Here is a 21803-nt window from a genome sequence, read left to right on the forward strand (position 1 = left end):
TAAAAATTAAAAATATTATCTATGGGCGTACTAAATTGGAAACGGGTCCTCGGATAATAGTTTAACCTTTAAATTATATAATGGGCTTAACTCAGTTCTTCTCGACCTTTTTTTTTTTACGACAACACCTTATTTAGATCCATAAAAATGGCGACGTGCTTAAAATAATTAATGGAATTTTGACAAAGCAACCTATTATAAAACCTATTATATAGGTTTGATCATAAATCTATAATATTATAATACTATGTAAATTTAAAATGAGACTATAACTTAACATATTTTGTCTTCCTTATCTGCGGTTTTTACCATCAATTTAAATCGTCATAAAACGCCATACATTAATAATTAATATAAGTATAATTACTATACTTTAGACACGTACAATAGACAACAAAAAAAAAAATTTTTTTACGACACGCCGGTAATTTGCGACACACTGCAGGGTTAATTCAACAAGTGGAATGACAATACTGAGATAATACGATACCTATTATTATTATATAATTATATGATATTATATGTATATATAGGTACGGCTTTTATGTCGATAAATGCTCTAAACTCTAAAAGGTTTGGTACCTTAATTTTGTTACTACATCCATACAAACAATAACTTTAAATCATAAACCTTGGTCTGTGCGCTACATTTCAAATCTAAGTTTCAGACTTTTTTAACGAGTCTAAACGTTTTTATCATGTTTTTAAAATAAAAAAATTTAAAAATATTCGAAAATTACAAATACCTATATAATAATAAGCCTAAAATTAGTATACATATATTGAATACTTTATTGAGTGTAGACAATTATAATTTAATTAGCAGCGGAGGAATAACTAAAAGCGTTATTTTACGCGTGGATATCCAAATTCGTCATAATTTTCAGACGCTCATTAACATTTTTTTCTGAACTTACGATCAACTTATAGTACCTTGTTTTAGTCCAACAATAACAAATTATGAGGACATTTTTACTCAATTTAACTTTTTCATGGCAGGGTATACCTTTTTTTCGAAATTTTATTCAAAATACTAATGAAATCAGTTTCCCATCAAAAAAGATATTTAAGTTAAAGATTGAAGCATTTTTTACGTACTGTGATAAGTGTCTTCAGACACAACAATTAAAAAAAAAAAAAACACAATCATATTATTCATTTATGTATTATCATCTATTATTCATATTATGGGTAGAAACGCTTAGAATCTCAAAGTAATGAAAACCACTTAAATCTGAAAATCGAATCATTTTAAAACCATCAACACAATATTATTATAATGTCGCTGGCATTCATTTTAGAGTAAATACTAACAATAATCGCAAACGATTATGACAATCGGTCTTCGGGTTTGTGTTTACGAGCAAGCATCGTCACACGAATGAGTGTGTTTTTATAAAATGTCCTTTACATAAAAGTTCTATATTAAAAGCAATACGGTACATGATATACTGCATTCGGTACGTTTTCAAAATATTATTTTGTACCTACCTTAAAACCGGGTATTATGGGATATTTTTTGTTTGTATGTACTTTTATCTTAGAAATACATTGTACTTACTTTTAAATATTGTACCTACCAATAAGAAATGAGTGAACGTAATATGCATATTGGCTTGCACTGTCCATTTTAAAAAATAATGTGACTAAGCACCTTTTTAAAAAAAAAAAAGAAAAGAAAAGTCACTGTCCAAGTTACCATCGAAAAGGTATGTAACTTGGGAAATCCATGTTAATCGGTTTAAAATGTAGTCGTGTTTGACCTCCGAATGATTACTTGGACCTTATTTTTTTATTTATCAAGTATTTGGTAGGTATTTTATATAATTTAATTTATTTTAGTATGTAGGTATCAATAACTTTACCGCATGATAAAAGGACAATAGGTAAGTAGGTGGGCAGATACAAAAAGTATTCGGAATTGTATACCAATTTATTTTGCTTAAAAAACTTTAACCATTAAATCAGTTATTGATACTTCAACGAATTATTTTTAAGAATAAAATTAATACGTTACACAATATACCTACCGTGTATTCTTTTTCCTGTGAATTATTTCATAAAATATTAAAATCAATACATAAAAAGTGACCCGTCGGCCGTCAATCTTTAAGTCGATAATTATTGTGTGACGAATTTTTAACTTTTGGCTTAAATATGTTTTGAGTCTAAATTAGTATGATAAAGGGATAATCGTAGATTTTTTTCTACTCTTAAATATCTAAAAAAATAGATTGAGAAAATGTATGACTAATGCTTGTCTAGGAACATTATAATGTTAATGAGTAATGAGTGTAGAAAAATCAATTTTTATGGAACTAGTGATACAACGGTTTAATAATAATGAGCTGGGTACTAAATAAGTAATCTTTTAAATAAATTGTTATTGTAATTATTTTAATTATTATTTTAATTATTGTTATATTTTGTAAAACGTTTGTGCAATAAACTGTTTCTAAAGGTTAATTTTTATTTCATATCGAATAAAAGGACATGCTAAAAATTGTATTTGTTTGAAACATTAAACACTGTTAAATTGGTAGATTGTTCATAGCTAAAATCAAATAAAATTAATAATTTTTAATAAGAAGTTCCAAAAAATAGGTGTCAAAAAGAACATGTTTTACTCAAAAAAAAATATTATAACCTAAAGTAATGTATTGGTATAATATAATATTATACTAGTGTACAGTGACACCGAAAATAACAATAAAATAGAAAGATAGGAAGACATACCATATGTCATGATCAGTGAAATAATAATATGATCGCTATAAGTTGATTGGACAAAACAAATATTTTAAAACCATTTTTCAAATTATTTTGATGTAAGTAATTTTCAGTAAATATTGAAAAATGGCCTGAAAATATCGGTTTGCACTGTAAGAACTTTAGAGCAACTCGGCACTTGCCAACATATTATTATGTGTTATCATAAATTAGGAAAAAATATTAGTCTACAATTTATCCAATTCAATCAATGTAGGTACTGACACTAATACATATTACCTTATGGTCTCGTCACGGGCACTTTAAATATATTTATTGTTAATTTTTATTTAATTTTTCACATAAGTAGGTATACGTGTAATAATATTATGTTTAATACTATAGAATTAGATTTATATTTATATTATTAACAATACATTTCAGTATATTTATTGCATTATGTCGGATGGGGAAGGGGTGTAATTATAAGTCATAAATAATTTATCATCAGTGCCAATAAAATGCTGTAAAATAAATTGTAATCGGCCATTTGTTTATCAAAGACGCATTTGTCTAAAAATTATGGTTGTAAACATGAACAGGTATAAACAGGTATTATAATAAATCGTTAAGTTTTCTGTTTTGCATATTTTTGCACACTTGTGGCCCGAGGTAAAAAATGAAAAATTATTGCTTATACAAAAGTCGTAGGTCGAACTCTGTGTATCAACAGTAGGCATTTACCTACCACATCAAACTAAAGAAGAGGTAAACAAAAAGTCGTGACACGTTTATTGGAAATTATCAAACGACAAACGGTAAATACCTTCGTCAATGTTGCACATTAATAATCATTACAATGACTTTTATTTCTTTAGTGTCACTTGTTTGTAATTACAATACTTATCTATCATATAGCTTGTTGACAGTCAATTAATGTCATCATTATTGTAGTTTTAAACTTTAAGATTATATAGGTAGGTACTGTGGTAATTTATCCCTGCAAAACTATACGCTACATACTGCAAATGCGATATCACTCCTAGAACAAGACTGCCACAACTCAAAATTCATGAATTTTGAGTTATGACTACTTTTGGATAGAGAAAAATAAGCTCTATTAAATGCAAGAACACCACATTCAATATCATTTTTCATTTAGCCACTATTATAGCCACTATTATTTAGCCACTATTATATTACTATCTCTATAATAGAGATGTGTCAGTATTCAATTATTTAAATATTGGTTAATTTTCAATGCAAGAGAGCCATATTTACTTTATGGCAGTATACTTATTTTTATTTATCAAAATTATCACTGAAGTCAAAATTCAAGACTGCCTTATTTCGACTTGTGGCGTTCTTGCACTGAATAAAAACTAATTATCGTGTAATATGTTGAGTGCAAAACAGCAATATTTAGAGTTGTGGCAGTATTGCATTTTATAATTTATAATTGCATTTTTTCATGGCTTAAATTCAATACTGCCATATTTTAATAAGTGGCCATCTAAAAATCAATTTCTGTATGCAATACAGTCGCATCTCAAAATATGGCAGTCTTGCATTTACTTAAAAAATTGTAAATGGCCACAAGTCTAAATTTTTGGGTTTAAGAGTGAATTATCAAAATATTTGAAAAATTAATATTGTAAAGTATGATTGTAAGTATTTAAGTGTTAAATTTCAAACGCATAAGTAAAAAACTCATTAAAATATCTTAGGTCCAAACTTCAAATTAATTTTTCTCAAAACTATACATTTTGAGTTGTGGCAGTCTTGTTCTAGGAGTGCTATATCAAGTGTAAAAATGTAAACAACAAAGTTTAACATTTTTATTCAAACTCATTAATGGTTACATATTGATTGTTCATTTCTTATTTAGCGTACCTATATCATTTGTAAGGATCTACATAAAAAATATAAATAAAAATAATATTAGAATCTTCTACTACAAACGTCATAGTGGTGTCCGCGGGTAGTACGGCGCAAATATTAAATTTTTCGGTCACGACAATATTGATAAATCCTGTCTAACTGCCTAAGCATGGGTGCACTTAATGGCGTTTGAGATTTGGGGGGGGGGAGCTGAAGCCCTACTATACAATAATATTGAATGAGCAATTTGGAAGAGTTATCGGCATTTTTAGGGGACCTTAGCCTTAAAGCTCCCTCTTCGTATTGGCGCCTATGTACTGGTATAAAAGAATAATAATTTAAAAACGTTATTTTTAATTTGTTGTAACTCGTAAGGTCACATTTAACCTATACTCTATAGTGATTGATTTATCGTCCAAACGGTGTTTTATAAACAAACCATAACACCACAGTCACATTTGCAATATTTAAATACAGCTTTTATGGAATTTAATGACTATCTGGCAAACTACAGATTATTTATAAATATATATTTTTTAAATGTCTTTTATTCATTTTTAGAAATGTTACAATGTATCCACGAATTAATAAAGATCCCGGTGCAAATAAAAACAAATAAATTCATTTAAATGTCTCGATTTTTATTAAAGACGTCATTATTAATGACCACATTATTACGAGAAAGAATTTTCAAGGGGCTTTATAGGCAATCTTATCGGCTTTCAACACACATTCACAATTATTAATTATTATTCACAATTTGTTTACAGAATTCACGTACTTATTATTTTTTTTTTTGCTCGTCAGTGTCACGGCTACTGGTGTTGTGTTGTATGACAGAATTATAAAATTATTTCTCCCCCTCAAATAAACTCTGTTTTCACCAACCTAACCTCACTCAATAAATATTTAGAATAGATTAACCAAAATGTATAATTGAGTACAACTACAACGACTTACTGTAGGTACATGTCAATTATAAAGGTAGCTTGTTTATCTTTTCGACAACTTAACTCAATAATTTAAAAACCAAACGAAACGGTTCTACAAGTTTACAAATCTTCACATATTATGCGTTTTATAAATTAATTATTTAAAATCTACGGGAAAAAATAAAACCTCTGCGGATCGCAAATAAAACCCTTTTTTTTTTTTTTGGTCGTATTCTTGTTAAGAATTCAGTCTTTCTAAATAATAAATACATATTGAGTACCTCCTAACCTTGTTGTCACAACTAACCGTTGTGTTTTTTAACATTCATATTATTATACAGCACACACGGCGGCGTGCATTATTTTAAATAAAAATAAATACTAACTACGCCTAAAAAACAGATGCACGCAACCTAATACATACACAGGCAATTTGTGGCCATGGACCAGTTGCGCCTAAAACGAAATTTGATCAATTTTAGGGTCAATATTATTGCCGTCGATAAATCGATTTTTCGAAAAACACAAAAACTTTAATTGTTCTGCGGCCAATATTCTATAATTTATTACATCGAGACTTATTTGGGTATTTCGTTATTATTATCAACGAACCAAAGCATGAATTTTAGCGTTAGACGATAACGAGTTTTTAATAACTATATATTATCATAGTGTAATATTATTTGAATTACTTATATTATTAATTCTCAATGAATTTGAATTTCAGAAAAATTTCTAAAACAAAAAATGGAATTGAGTTTAGTTGTACAATAGATCGTTAAAAAAGACGAACACAATCACAATACGTTTATTAAATCTGAAAAAAGCTATTTATTTATATTATATGTTACGGAGTATGCTTATTGTAGTAATACACATTGTTATGAAAAATATATTATCGTGTAAAATTATATTATTATAGTGAATTATTTAATTATTCAAATTTTTTACTGTATTTCAATAAAAATAATGTTAAGGTCTATTGAATAAAATAAATATTATTAGGCTGTTATTTAACGCAATTAATTATTGATCTATCGACCCTGAAAATGACCGAGATGGCCAGATAACAACGAGATATAAATGACCAGATAAGTCTAATTTTTTCCAAAATTCGTTTTTAAAATGTTTGTGTTAAGAAAAAATTCTCGTAAAAAAATTGCCATACCTGCAAATATAGAAAATGAATCCATCAACATTTTTTTGGTTTTAATCAATTATTATCATGAACAAGGCTCATAACAATATAGCTCTAAAAAAGGTTTCTATAAGCGCAAAATATGCTTTTTAAAACATTCTTACAAAAGCTTAAAATATGTGCACTAAGAATACTAAAATATGCAAAAAATATAAGTATAAAAAAAACTGTTGAACCTTTTAGAACATAAAAAAAACATTTAATAACATTTCATCAGAATTGCTTGTTGTGTCGTGGTAATCTCAAAGGTTTTGAAGTCTACGGTATTCAATAGACACAAAAAAGCAAAATAGCATTTAAAATTCGAAATATGCAACATAAAATTTCATATTTAGCTTTTTGGTTTTCTGAAACAAATAAATATAACTCACATAATATAGGAATCTCTAAGACCTCTTAAAAAAATATATATACATATGCTATAAGTTATGAGCCCTGATCATGAATATAGAATGAACACCAAAGAAAATTATTTTATTTTGTAAGTCTTATTTCTACACGTCATGGCATGACATCACGTTTGGTTCATTTACCAATTTTTAGAAGGTTTCTCTCGTCTCCTGAAAAAATTGAGAAAATTTACTTATCTGGTTATTGCACTTCCAGTGCCTTCAGTTGGACTAACAATCCGGAAAAGCGCATTAGTATAATATGAAAAGATAATTCAAAAGGTCAATTATTGATAAATACTAAACTTCCATAATACAGTCAGTATTATAGGTACCAACTATGCTCCTTATTTTTACCGTCAATAAATCTATTTTTCGAAAAATACAACAAAAAAACAATTATTTGAGGCCACGGTTCTATAATATTATATCGAGACTTTTATGAACTAAAATATGAATTTGACAAGTTTACATTATCGTTACGGTAGCTTCATCTTAATTCTATAGTTATTGAATTTAATATTAACTGTCTAACGACATAAACGTTTAGTTAATATTCATAGAGTTATAATTGTTTCTAAATAGATATTATTACAAAGATTTTATAAATGTGTAAAATATTTCATTGTTATTATTCCATTATAATGAAGATTTATATTCCGTTAAGACACATAAAATAAGATATACCCTTTAAAAAAACCAACAAATATTATCCATATATTCTTTTAAAAATTGGAAAAATAATAGGTTAACCTCAATATATAATATTATTATGCTTCAATAGGTATACGATTTTTATTATTTTATTTTTTAAATTTTTTAAATATTTGAGTTACAACACTTGCATAATGGAATAAATGGACTTATAACAATTAATCGTTTCTTTTGTGTTCAACCATCTGTTCTATCCATTGTCTATGTCGATAAATGATCTAAACTATAAAGCAGGAATGGCAAAAACGATTCGTTCATCGTGCTAAATTATTATAAAATTAAAAAGAAAATTTCAACCGTGGCAGCAGGTAGTTATTTATTTTATAGTTACTACTTCAAAAAATTTTATTAACAATATTATTTTTATTTATTAACTCGGAGAATTTATTTCAAAACATAAATGTAAAACTAATGATAGAAATGCAGAAAGAAATTACAAAAAAAAACGAACTTTTGTTGTTCGTTCGAAACGTTTTTCTTTGTAGATTTTTTATGCCTGACTGCAGCAGCTATGTTGTTGGTTGCATGGTATACCTGATACGTCATGCTGTCGAATTTTCCTCGGTTAATCTGTTTCTTTGGGTCTTTGAGTGCACACAATTTAATACGGAAAACAGACCCCCACCAGCAATGTTGAAGAGAAAACTGTTAACAACGCAATCGCTATGGTTTTTCGACAGAACAAAATATATCTGGAAATTGGAATATTATTCCATGCTTCTAGTACTGCAGAGTTGTCAACACCAAATTCTGTTCCTCCTTCATGCAACATTCGATGCAGCATTCCAATACTTCGACACGTTACCGCATATTCACAAATTTCGTTTAAATCGTTTAAATGTCGTGTTACATACAAATCTAAAAAATCTAATATTTACGGACACGTGTAAGTATGTCTGGTGTCATTTTTCTCGTGCTACTGCTCTCAATTAACCTTATTTCGCTATTATATTAATAACTATACAAATGGGTAATGGGGCCTAAATCACGACTTTTAGTCTGTGCGCTACATTAAGTTATTTAAATTCCCCGTCAGTATTAATCTACGTTTTATTTTTTTTTTTATCAAGCCTAAACCACTTTTATAAGCATTTAAAAAAAAAATAAAACCAAAAAATAATCTAATGAAATACTAAGCAAATTATTATTATTATAGATACTTGCCTAATAAATTCACTAAAATATTGTATTATGTAATAATTAATGATACTGATTAACGATACTGCAATATGTCATTGAATATAGACGACCTTTTTTGTTTCAATGGCTCTTCTCCTTGAAATTTCATTTCCTCAGGCTCTGATTGTTAGTAGGCAACAAAAAAAACATTTATCACCCCTTTCCTCGGTCGTTTAGGTCTGCGCGATAATTGGGAAGAAAAACGAAACGAACGTTTTTATCACGGTGTAAAATTGTTTCAGGGGTAATGTGTATACAACAAATAATGCTTGTGTGCAATTAGAATAAACTGTGCTTTAAATTTCAAGTCCCTAACGAACCAATCAAGTACGTACAATGAGTTTCTTATTTGTTTTGCGACGATGTTTTTTTTTTATTATTATTATTGTTGTTATTTCCGATTAACACTTATTTGGGCAGAAGGCGTGCTCGGAAAGTTTCACGGTGCACCTTGTCCTAGTTTATAGATCAGAAACACGCTGAACGTTTTGTATGTATTTGAAGGGGCACCAGATAATTAATTAATTAATTAATTATTGTTCGATCGACGACAGTCTTTGAAGAAATATATTGTAGCAAGCGGTTTTTAGCAACCGATTACTGTACATAATCGTTTTTGAGTACCGCGATATTGTCTGTGAAAAAAAAAAAAAACGAAATGTACGTTTAAATTTAAAAACATTTTATTTAAAAGTCAAACAACAAAACATACAAACCCATATAGGGTATGTCAAATCCTTAGTAATATTATTTTCTATACGTTTTGTGATAGGTGTAAAATCAATATCACGTGGATGCGTCTTGTTCATGTATGCGCGTGGGTCTATGGGAAAACAATTATTATTTCACTGGCATCCACTTGATAAAAGTTGTGAAACTTAAGAAAAAAAAGGTAGATACCGCTTTTCTGTACAACATAGGTTACAAGTGGGTCACTGTAATGGATGGTGTTAAATTTGAATTCAATGATAAAAAATAGGTATGATCATTCTATACGAAACTGAATTTGAGTGGAAACGGTTTGTCAGCCTAATTATCAATTCGGTAGCCGGTAAATCGAATTAATATTATTTCCATCATATTTGTATTTAATATATAATAGTTTCAAGTGTCCACGAATAATGTTTTTAAATTACTAGAAAATAACTAAAATCTATGTAATTTCGTTAAAATTTGAACTAAAAATATCTATAAAAAAAAACCGTGCTTATATGTTTTTTAGATTTTTTGGTTACAGAATTAACTGCTTACGCGGAACTTTGTTTTAAATTTTTAATCCTTAACTATAAAAATTGAATATTTTATACATTTGTAACTAAAAAATAATTTTCAAATGTTAAATGTCTCTAAATAACTCAAAACAAGTCAAAATATTTTGAATATTTTATCAGACATAGAAAATTATAAAATAAACATTTGGCGACAATTTTAAGTACCTTCGGTTAGTATAGTTTTCGAATTATAACAAAACAAAAAAATTGTTCCATGACGATTTGTTAAATTACTGGTGAACAATGTCTAACTTCAAACGCTCATAAAAAATTAGTTTGAGTTTCCGGTAAACTTTTTTTTGTATAAAGTAGGAAAACTTATGAAGAATCTTGTATTACATTTTCAAGTATTTTGGCAGAGCGAAAAATTTTTATCCACAATAATTTACAAAAAAAACTAATAAAAATCTAAATTTTCCTGTGTTTATAAATAGAGCAAAAAGGAGTCCAAACACTTTGAATATTCTATGGTGTATAGAAAATGCCAAAATAAACATTCGGTGAAAATTCAAAGTTATTACATAACTAGTTATTTAGTTACACTAAATCGATTTTGTCAAAAAATAGTTTTGTGTAAGATTCTCCGTTTTTCTAACTCTGGAGAATTTTTCATTTTAACCTCTCCAAAGTACCAAATACATTCAGTTTCCCATCGGAAAAAAGATGCCGGAATTGAAAATCGAAGCATTACTTTTACTAGGTATAAAAAATATTTACAGACAGTGAAAATAAAACGCACACACATCGTTGTAAAATCAATACCTTCATTGCTCTACTCAGAATCTAAAATTAATGTTTCAAAGTATCTTTTTAATGTATCGATCAGTATCATACAAGCGTATTTTTTTGAGACAATTGCCCCAAACAATTTTTAATGGGTAGATAAATTTATCAGGAGATAAAAATATTTTTATATTTGACTATTGTTACTGAATTGGTATATTATGTTGATTCAGAGTGATAAATTGGAATTATTCAATTAGTAAAATGTTTATTGACTTACTCTAGCAGTCATCGCAAATGTAATAAAATGCATTCTTATGTGATAGAGCAGGTAACTGAAAATATTGTAAACTTCAAATTGTATGGCATCAAAATTCAATACCACCCAACATACACGAAACACCACTATATAACTTGACGCCGACACACGTTTTTAAGGGGCTTAATAATATAATGTAATTACAACGAAATGTTGAGAATAATATTAAAAACTAAAATATAATTATTATATTAAAAATAACCTAACTTATTATCGTCAATAAGTGTATTCAGCATATTTTGCATTGTACTCACAGCTTTGGATTAGAAAGCAAATTTTCTACAGCAAAAGAAGAGAGCTCAGCTGTGCGTGCAATATCAAACAAATAAAAACGTTTATACATTACACAGATAAAAAAAGTATTTCTTTTCTTTTAAAGTTGAAAACTTGTGTTAGGTTTTGGATTCTGAGCGGAGCGATGAATGTATTATTTTACAATGATGTGTGTGTGTTTTCATTTTTTTTTATTTTTGTTTGTCGCCACCTTTTAGGACAGTAAAAGTGTTTAGATTTTCTTTAACGGTATCTTTTCTGATAGAAAAGTGAATAGTTGGAACTTTTAGTGGCCAAAAGTAAAAAGTGGATGTCGCTCTACTGTACAGTAGGTTACAAGTGGGTCACTGTAATGGATGGTGTTAAATTTGAATTCAATGATATGATATCATTGTATAAGAAAAACGATTCTGAGCGAAAACGGTCAGTCAGCCTATGATAGGTATGATAGGAGCCTATGAAATAAGTATATATTTTGATGATATTATTTTGGATAAAGTAATTTATATTATATAACCTATTTACGTGGAGCCTTGTTTTAAATTTTCAATCCTTAACCATAAAAGTTAAACATTTTATACATTTTTAACTACAAAATAATTAATAAATTATAAATTTGATACATTTTGTCAAAATTTGAACTTTAAATGCTAATGAATAAAAAAAATTGTGCATAATATGTATTTTTAATATTTTTTAACTACTATTAGAACGATATATCAGGAGCCTTATATTAAATTTTCACGCTTTTTTACCAAACAAATAAAATTTTATTGATATTTATAGAAAAAAAAACTAAATAAATTGAAAACTGACTATATCCGTAAACAGTTCAAAAGAGTCAAATTATTTTCAAAATTGTATGGTGTATAGAAAATGCTAATATAAACATTCAGTGAAATTTTCAAGTATCTACAGTCATTCGTTTATTAATTACAACAAAATAAGAAAATCGTTACATGAGATATCGAGTGGTTATCAAATGTTGTAAAAATATACATTTCAGACGCTCATAAAAATTTAATTTAAGTTTCTTGTAGACATTTTTTTTTTGATAAAGGTAGAAAAACTTATGAGTAATCTTATATTACATTTTCAAATCTTAGATTATTTAAAAAGAAAAATTTTTATGAATTCTCAACTCAAAATAATTTGCTAATTTTCGTGATTTTTCCGTATTTGGTAAAAATTTGAATTTTAAATGCTTATAAATAAAAACTGTGACCAAGGATTTTTGATTTTTTTCATCCGCTTTTGAAACAATAACCTAGGAGCCTTCTGTTAAATTTTCAAGCTTTTTTACTCAACAGATAAAATTTTATTGATATTTATAGAAAAAAATGGAAATTGACAATGTCCATAAACAGCTCAAAATAAGTCAAAATATTTGGAAAATGTTATGGTGTATAGGAAATGCAATTATAAACATTCAGTCAAAATTTCATGTTCCTACGGTTATTTGTTTTAGAGTTACACCAAAAACCAAAATCGATTTTCTCGAAAACAGATATAATGTTACATTAGAAGTTGAAAAATATTAAAAATATGTAGGAAAATAAGCAAATTATTTTGAGTTAGAAATTCCTGAAATGTTTTCTTTTTAAATCTAAGGTTTTAAAATGTAATACAACATTTCTCATACGTTTATCTACTTTTATCAAAAAAAAAAAACGCCCATAAGAAAGTCAAATTAGATTTTTATGAGCCTTTTCAAAATTGTACAACATCGAATATTCACTCGATTTCTCAAGTAGCTATTTTTTCTTATTTTATTGTAATTCAAAAACGAATAATTGTATATACTAAATACATGAAAATTTCACTGAATGTTTATATTCTCATTATCTATAAATATCAATAAAATTTTATTTGTTGGGCCAAAAGGCGTCAAAATTTATTACAAGGCTTAAATATCATTTATTAGATATTCAACTTTTACAGGTAAGGATTGAAAACTTACAACAAGGTTCCACGTAACTAGGTTATTCTGTAACCAAAAAATTCTCAAAAATATAAAAACAACGTTTTTTTTTATAGTCGTTTTAAGTTCGAATTTGGTCGAAATTATACATATTAAAAATCAAGAATAACTATTTTAGTTACTTTGTTGTAATTGTATAATATTAATTCAACTTACCGGCTACCATATTAATAATAAGTAATAATAATATTAATGTAATATAAAATATCCACACTGACAACCCGTCACCGCTCAGAATCGTTTTTTGTAATATATTATAATGATAGTATATATCATTGATTCAAATTGAACACCATCAATTATACAGTGACCCAGTTGTAACCTAATGTACAGCGGAGCGAGATCCACTCACCCACCTTTTTTTAAGTATGTATTAAATAATTTGAGTGGTCGTTTCCCGCTCAAAATGGTTTTTAAAAAACAAAATATTTACGTTTGGCTCTTAACTCTTTACCCCAATGCTTCTCAACCGTTTTTTATGACCACATCCTAATTAAGATTCATAAAAATGGCGTGACATGCTTAAAACTAAATTAATGGATTTTGGAAAAATTAAAAACTATAGACCTATATCATGTATTATGTAACGCCTTGATAATGGCATATAATATTATTTTATACTTTTAACACGTACAATATAAATAAAAAATTTTTTTTGGCAACACAAGTTGCTTTACCCAGTGCTTGGAAGGAACGCGTTCAAATAGGAACTCGTTCCGATGATTTCGTTTAATTTTCAGGAACTTAACGGGGACGTAGTTCCTTTTTTCGTGTGAAGGAACAAATTGGAATTTCCTTTAGTTTTTAGAGGAACACGAACGAGTTGGTTCCTTAGTTTTTTCGTTCATTTATTCATATAAATATTGGGAATTTGAATAATTTTTAGAGCAAAAGTTTTAATTTTTTTTTTTTTTAGAAATTTAGTACTTAAATATAATTATATAATATAATATAATTAAACCTATGTACGCTAATATCGTTGATATTGAATATTGCTAATTTCACGGCGGTCTTGTCGATTTTAACTTGAAATAAAATTTTAATTAAAATAAACAAATCAAACATTTTAAAAAACAAAACAATCAAACGATGTATCACTACAAAATATCATATTGATACAATTTCAAAATTATCGAGGAACGAATAATTTTCTTTTTTAGGAACGAGGAAAGGATACTATAGGTGTTCCTTTCTTTAAGTCAGGGTAACGAGAAGTTTCTTTTTAACAATATGAACGTGAACGCGAACCAATTAATTTTTTTAAATAACTTTTCACGCACTGCCTTATCTAAATTCTGAGTGGCTCCGATGAATGTATTCGTTCACTGCTATGATGTGACTTTTTTATGCGTCTGTCGTCGCCTTTTGGAACAGTGTAAAAATGCTTCAATATTCAACTCCGATGGCGATAGGGTAGTGGCGAATTGGATCTAATCGCTACTTTGGTTTACCATTTGAAATTGTCCAGTACTATTCAAAATAATTGAGACAACTTAAGAAAAACTGGCATTTTTTTTTTTAAGAAAAACCATTTGTCGATAAGATTGATTTTGGTGTAGGTAATTCTGAAGAGGACAAACAACTGCTGAGACTTGAATTTTAAAATGGAATTGGAATTCCACCGATTATTAATTATATTAGGATTTTCTAGACTTGATATAATATATTCAAAATATATTCTTCTTTTTGTGATTTTAAACTTTTTTTATCGATTTATCTATGTCTGACTCTTAAAATTTTTGGTTTTTAGTAAAAAATATTGAAAATTCAGTAGAAGGTTCCTCGCAAAACTTAATTAAAAAGTCATGATTTTATGTGTAAATTTTAAAATTCATAACATTTTGAACTATAATAGATAAGGCTTGAAAATGTAATACAAGAGTTGACTCTTATGACATTTATGATGATCATCATAAATTGTTCTTACAGAATCACGAACAATAAAAAAAACAGGATAACACGAATATGTAAAACAATTTTCCAATAAATTGATTTTGTTTTTTTATTTAAATTCATTAACGAATAAACATTTTACGATAGATATACTTAAAATGATCACAACATATTTACACAACCATTTTCTTCAAATTATAAATTTTTTTTAAATATTTTAACCTTTTTTTTTTTAGCTATTTTATCCATCTTTTTTTATAGATATTTGAAATGTTTTTAGTTTTTCTATACGTGTTGATAAAATTGTTTATGATTGATCGAAGTGTGTATAACTGTATAAGTGAGTATAAGTCAATTCATAGATTTTATTTACCAAATATCTAAATTACATAATATAATCTCAGGTTTTTTCGTGAGTGGTCCAAGTTAAAATATTTACAACATTTGTTAAAACTACGAAAACATGTAAATTATTTTGTTGTTAAAATTAAATAAAATTTTCAATATTAAAACCTTAGGCTTGAACGTGTTACAAGAGATTACTCGTAAGTTGTATTTACTGAAAGTCAAAAACAGATTCAATATATTGAGATTTAAAGCTATTAGGTAGGCACAGTGTATTTAAATATTTCAAATTTGTTATATTTTTTTCTTTTTAAATTTTGGGAATAAATGTCATGCTTATTGAAAAAGCTTGAAAATTTAATACGAGATTCATGATCAGTATTGTATATTGCAATTTAAAAATATCGAAAATGCATGGTCCAAATGTATTTCTATAAGTTAAATTTTTTCAAAATGTTTAATTTGTATAACTAAGGATTGAATATAGCAACGTATCACTATGATTGTAAAAAATTACTTATAGCAGCATAAAATATAAATATAGAAAATAATATCCTCATAGAAAATATAACGACTGACAGACAGTCTCCGCTCGGAATCGTTTTTTCATCGAAATTCATTCATATTTTTTTTGACCATTACTATAGAACACAAAACTCATTTTTTATCTATTTGTACGAGTGTTGAATAAGTCATAGACTTAAAATACTTTTTATTTTGGTACATTATTTTACACGATCCAATATATGGATCTAACTTATTATGACGTTGTACACAATTTTTCGAAATTCTCGGTTTTTCGTCAACATTTCGTAATTTATGATAATTAATTCAAGTATAAAATATAATATTACTATCGATCGTTTATTTTACCGATTAGAGTCGCGATTATATAATTTTATCTATTAATTATAATGGTCAAAAATGTTATCCTCGATGTAAAATAAAGTAGTCTAGAAAATAGAAACTATTAGAGGACATCACGAGAAAGTTATATTCCACGTGTCCTTCAGACGAATAGTTGGTGTTGGATAACATCCAATTAGTTCATTTATAGGTCTATGCAAATCCTTACAGTAAGTATATTATTATAGAGACTAACGTTGATATAAAAATAAATACAATAAAGTTTTTCGTTAATATTTATGTGGTAATAAAGCGTTCGTGATTCGTTGAGCGGATTTTTGAATGCTTCATTATTTAAAAAAACGCTTTCGTTATAAGTTTATAATAATACGATTATAGGTGCTTTATATTTTATTCGTCTTGATTTTAGTAAAATAAAACGTTGTAAATCATGTTTTGTAATTCCCAAAAGGAGTCCAAGTTTTGGTTAAATAACATAATATATTATTATTATTTGATGTGCTGAAAACTTATATTGAAAAGAACATTTTTAATAATTAATTATTTCGATGTACCTAAGTACCGATAACATCAATAATTCAATAGTTGAAAAGTAGAAGTTTAATTTTATTATTTATTGTAAATTCGAGATTTGACTTCAAAAAGCAAACGCGCCTTTTTTTTATATACATCTTATTATCTTAATGTAATACAAAAAAACCTAATCAATATTCAATAGTTGTTTAAATATGTATACATATTTTTTAATCGTTTATAGACACTTCCACTTCAAGTAACATTTTTTGGTTTTTTTTTTTTTAATACCAAAAATAAATAATTGTAATACCTATATCTTTTGGGGGAAAATTCGAAATAGCCAATTTGTAAATCTAATTTTGATGAAAAAAAGCGTTTACCATTTTTTAAATATATATATTTTTTGGAGTAAATTGATTTTAGTAAGATAAAACGTTGTAAATCATATTTTGTAATTTATTTTCAAAAGGAGTCCAAGTTTTGGTTAAATAACATAATATATTATTATTATTATTTGATGTGTTTAAAACTTATATTGAAAAGAACGTTTTTAATAATTAATTATTTCGATGTAGGTACCCATAACATCAATAATGTTAAAGTTGAATGTTTTAATTTTATTATTTATTATAAATACAAACGTGCCTATTTGTTTTATATACATCTTAATGTAAGACCAGACAACTGAAATGACTTTCGTTCTAGTCAATATTCAATAGGTGTTTAAATTTGTATATTTATATTTTTTAATCGACACTTGCGCTTCAAGTAACATTTTTTTGTTTTTTTTTTTGAATACCGAAAATAAATAATTTTATTACCTAGATATATGTTTTGAGGGAAAATTCAAAATAGTAAATTTTTAAATCTAATTTTAATGGAAAAAAGCGCTTACGATTTTTTAAAATATAATTATTTTTTGGAGTAAATTAATTTGAAACGTACCTATTTAATAACTTTTTTCAACATTTTCTTCTTAAGAATTTCCTGACATGATTTATAAGTATATTTATTAAATTATTCGTTACCCATAAAATGTTCACGGTTTTTGTCACTGCACGTTTACCTATTTTTAAATTTTATTTGTACCGCTCTGTTGCATCCTGTATATCGCAACGATTAATCGTATTTCTCCGTTTACTTTTGTGTTTAAAATCAATGTAGGTTAAAGTACGCGTGTAAAGAGGTCATTATTTTTAGAATTCATTTAGAAAATCAAACGAATATCAAAACTTATTAAAACTGCATACTATGATCGAATACATTACCTAATTTTGTGTTTGCAGTCTTCTTGCAGTCTTCTGTGTATTATATTCACTGGAAATTATTGAGACATTGAAAATTGGCCTCCTCAAAGTTCAATCTAGACGACAATTTCCAATCTGTAAAAGTAAAACATTAAGCTATATAATAATAATTTATTGGAGCGCCAAACAACCAGAAAATATTCGGTCCACAGAATAAATTGATTTCTCTTTTCACTCAAAATCTAAAAATCTAAAAATTCAATAATACGCACTTTATTTTTTTTATTTCAAGACTTAAACAGCAAACCGATATTATTTAAAACATCAAATTGTAAACTTTTTAATTTGTTGTATGCAGGCTAATATACTTAATATTATATTACAATATGAAGTTATTGAATTTGAATACATATACCTTATATTTTTCGGTAATAATACATTACTAGACTAATGAAAAAAGTTTTCTACATCAAAGTTTAAGGCAAAATTCTGATATCTATCGATTAACTGTCATAATATCAAAACGCGCTTGTCACCTAAGTAATTATAATTATTCGTAGTATAATGTCTATAAAAATAAAATTTTTGACATCAGCTCCAATAATATTATAGTTATTGATATTGAGTAACATCAGGTTTTATTTTAGGTATGTACCTACATTAAAGGTACATACCTTTTATGTATAATTTGTTTTTGCACTCTTAATCACAATATTTGTTGAATTTAATGACGTTTATGATTGCAAAATAATAATTGAAAAATTTAAATATTAATTATTTTTATGGATCACTGAGGCGGGTATAGAGTTTTGAAATTTATTATCCTAAAACAGTATATAAATGTATACCTAATAATGTTATATGCGCAACCGTGTCCTTTCAAAAAAATGTTTTCGAATGGGAATATTTATTTTTTTTTTAAATTCTGAGCAGAGTGATTGATTTTACATTGATTTTTTTTTTATTAGCGTCTGAAATTAGAATTTCGACAAAATCACGAAAGTCTGAAAATTATTTTGAGTTAGAAATTTATAAAAAATGTTCTATTTATACATAAGATTTGAAAATGTAATCAATATGTAAGTTTTCCTACCACGAACAAAAAAAAGAAGTTTACTGAAAAGTCAAATTAATTTTTATGAGCGTTGGAAGTTCAAATTTTTATGATATTGGATTTATGCCCGGTTTCTCATATTATTATAAAGATTTTCTTATTTTATTGTAATTCGAAAATGAATAACCGTAGATACTTGAAAGGTTCGCCAAATATTATTTTTATAATTTTCTATGCATAATAAAATGAACAAAATATTTTTATTTTTTTAAGCTATTTATAAATTATAGACATTTTAAATAAAAATTTTTTTTAGTTTTTTTTTAGTATAAAAAATATCAATATATAATTTTTGTTGTTTGGTCAAAAAGCTTAAAATAAAATTGTAGTACAAGGTTCATCATACTATGTTGTTACAGTAGGAATTCAAAACTTTTAAAGATACATAATATGCACGATTTTAATTTATAAGTTTTAGAGTTCAAAATTTTGACAAAATTCATCAACATCTTCATAAGTATAGTTCATACTGTAATCAAAAAACCTGAAAAATTTTAAACAGAGTTTTTTTTTTTTATAGATATTTTAAGTTCAAATTTGGACGAGATCATATCGACGGTGTTTTGTTGAAAGGGCGCAACCCACATAATTGAAATTGTTGGTGAGGCACATAAAACTGTATGAAAAACACATTTTTCTACATACAGTTTACGAAATTATAGTTTTAGAAAATTGAAAGAATAACGATTTTATAAATCATTATTAATTTGAAATACTTACCTGAAATAATGATGTAATTAATACTTAAAACACAAGGTTAGAGGGTTAAGCCCTTATTGCATTATGTATTATACATAAGCCGTTTTGATTAAAATAATTTTTAGTGGTAAAAGCCCTTTATGTTTTTTTTTTTTCAGAAGCCCTTTTTAACAAATTATAAAATAATATTATTTGAGTGGTAAGTGCCCTTCTTACATATTATTATTTTTCAATTGTTTTTTCTTACAATTAAAAATATAATATACATTTTAAATAAAATAAATTATAATAATATTATTAGTAAGTACCTAAAATCTATCTAAAACTTAATTAAATTTTGATAAAAATTTAAAACAAATAATTCATTTTTTATTCAAATCATCACATTTGAATAAATAAACTTGAACAAAACAATTTCTAAAAATAATAAAATTCTAATAATAACCAGGTATCTACCTATATTATGATAAATGATTCAATATAAATTATGACAGATAAATAATAAATAATACATTTTAACTAAATCAGACTTTGATAAAAAGTTAAAACAAATAATTAATTGTTCACTCAATTAACAAAAAATAATACATTTTAAACAAAATAAATTTAAGAGTAATAATAACCAGGTATTTACCTATATTATGATAAATGATTCATCATAAATTATAACAGATTAACAAAAAATAATACATTTTAAACCAAATCAGACTTTGATAAAAAGTTAAAACAAATAATGAATTAGAATTATCACATTTTTTAAATATAAATTTGAATAAAATAGTTTTTATTAATAACTATAGGTATTATAAAAATTAACATGAATAAAATAGTTTATAATATAACAACAAACTTAATTATAATCAACATTTTATAATAAACAATTTAACAATAACTAGGTTTATACCACCGTTATATTATAGGTATTATAATAATAATAGAGATCTTTATAATTTTAAATTTCAGTCTTCTTCATCAGTTTCAGCTAACTCATCTCTAACTGTTGTTTTAAATGGGAGTTCTAAGTATTCACTATGGAATTTATCAGGAATCGTTTTTTTTGTACATAATTGTTTGAGGTCTTTGTATTTGGCTTCGGTTATTGACAGTTTGGTGAAATATAACTGTTTTGGTTCATCATTTTTTACTTTAGATCTCACTCTACTCTCAGTTATACTAACAATTTTGTAGTTCAACATAATATTATTCTCATCATCATGTTTAAATGAATAAGCTATCTTCAAATCATTTAGATTGTCTTTATTAAAATGTACTGTTCTTATATTTTTAAATTTAACATCACAGCCATTAGTATCTTTTAATTTTGGTCGATTGAACATTGTTTTACATACTTCGGACCAATCTAAAAAGTCTGAATGATTTAATTCCACAGTGTTATAAGTGCCAAATTTTTTTCTTGAATTTCTGATTAGAGTAGGCCATTCAGAAGGAGCCCATACAGTTTTTCTTTTTAAATTTTTCTCTATACATGCATGTACAGAGTCAACTGGCATGTAGGTATGTCCTGGCAATAAATAATTAATCGTTATACTGTT

The 21803-nt window shown here is 26.3% G+C and overlaps 1 long non-coding RNA gene across 2 annotated transcripts in view; it reads right to left on the reverse strand.

Moving 5' to 3' along the window:
- The window catches only part of LOC132935965 (uncharacterized), a 137870-nt gene that overhangs the window by 21285 nt on the left and 94782 nt on the right, over positions 1 to 21803 (reverse strand). Inside the window, exons 3-4 of one of the 2 annotated variants that reach the window (XR_009663370.1) lie at positions 18459 to 18572; positions 9338 to 9637 (exon numbers count right to left, since the gene is read on the reverse strand). This is a non-coding gene — a long non-coding RNA (uncharacterized LOC132935965). The remainder of the gene's footprint in view (positions 1 to 9337; positions 9638 to 18458; positions 18573 to 21803) is intronic. The other variant, XR_009663369.1, reaches the window with a different exon arrangement.

The sequence above is a fragment of the Metopolophium dirhodum genome, chromosome 1, assembly GCF_019925205.1.
Source record: "Metopolophium dirhodum isolate CAU chromosome 1, ASM1992520v1, whole genome shotgun sequence".
NCBI lineage: Eukaryota > Metazoa > Arthropoda > Insecta > Hemiptera > Aphididae > Metopolophium > Metopolophium dirhodum.